Source organism: Cyprinodon variegatus, unplaced genomic scaffold (genome assembly GCF_000732505.1).
Source record: "Cyprinodon variegatus isolate N-32 unplaced genomic scaffold, C_variegatus-1.0 Scaffold59, whole genome shotgun sequence".
In the NCBI taxonomy this organism is placed as follows: Eukaryota; Metazoa; Chordata; class Actinopteri; order Cyprinodontiformes; family Cyprinodontidae; genus Cyprinodon; species Cyprinodon variegatus.
This window is the reverse complement of record NW_015150512.1, coordinates 1,536,375-1,537,692: the sequence shown is the minus strand read 5'-3', so window position 1 is coordinate 1,537,692 and position 1,318 is coordinate 1,536,375.

The window sequence follows — 1,318 nt, the reverse complement described above, 5'->3', positions numbered from 1 at the left end:
GCCAACTGCCTTTTTCTTTACATATGTTTACTTTTGAGTTAATATCTTTCTGAAAAGAAATTTTTCATAAAAAAATTATTTTTTTGCATTATATCATTACACAATTATTAAACTATTTTAACTCCAAATCATTTTCAAACCCCACTCAAATAAAAAGAAAAAAAAAAACAACAACAAACAAACAAAAACAAAACAAAACAGGAGAATCAGGGAGTCAAGTTTAATTGATTGGTTGATTGGCTTTATTGATCTCACAGTGGAGAAATATACTCGATTCAGCTCGAAGCTGGTGGCTATAAATTAAGAACTTTTACAGAATAAATATATAGAAGGGTAAAAAAAAAGTCTAGTGTCCCTTTAAATGAAGCATGGTTACAAAACCTAAATAAAGGTTTTACAGTCACATCTGAGAGGGAGGTTATTTTTCATGTGTGATTCAACTATTCATCGCTAAGATCCATCTAGAAATCAGGAGTTAGGAGGAGTCAGACTTCAATGCAGGGGTGACATTTTCTGCCAACACACAAAGCCTGGTCTAGGAACTTCTGTTGGCTTTGTTGGGCTGAAAAAAAAAAACCTTTTGCTTTACACAGAATTAAGTGGCTTTTTAGAAAGTTAAAAATAGCTAAACTCAAACTAGTTACATTGTGTCGCTTACAGGTGAAAAACTCTTCCATACTACCGTATTTGTATTTGAACTCATGTTATTAAATCATTTATTCTTTAAATGTGAAGGTTTTGTTAAACGTGGCATCATCATTTAGTGTAAAGTACTGGTTTATCAACCATCCCAGTGAAATTATAAGGAATGGGAGGCTGATCCAGAGCTAAAATCCTGCTGCTGTCCCAGATAAGGATCCAAAGCTTATTGTCAGTACACTAATACAGAAATCTGACCTTTACTTTATGTTTTAGAAGAACGTGGCATTATGATAACAACAGTACCAAGGATGGTTGAGATTTTTTTTCTTTCATTAGGTGGGTGGCCTTTAGGTTGTGTTTGGGCAGGAAATGTGCAGATCCGGCAACCCTACAGTAGCAGGAACAACCCTTCATTCCTGCTTCAGCTAAAGCAGAGACTGTATAACTCTGCTTTGCATTTATTACATTGTTTTTGGTGTTATATAAGTCTGATGAAGAAAATTATAAAGGCTTAGTCAGTATCTGCAGTTATATGTTGCATTTAAACATATTCTCTTACCTTTGCTGTTTGAGGTTTGCCATTAGTTTTGTTTGCTTACCCTTTGCCAGGTTTTTTCTAGTCAATTTTATGGCATATTTCTTACAGTTTTTGGCTGGTTCTGTCTTTATGTATTAT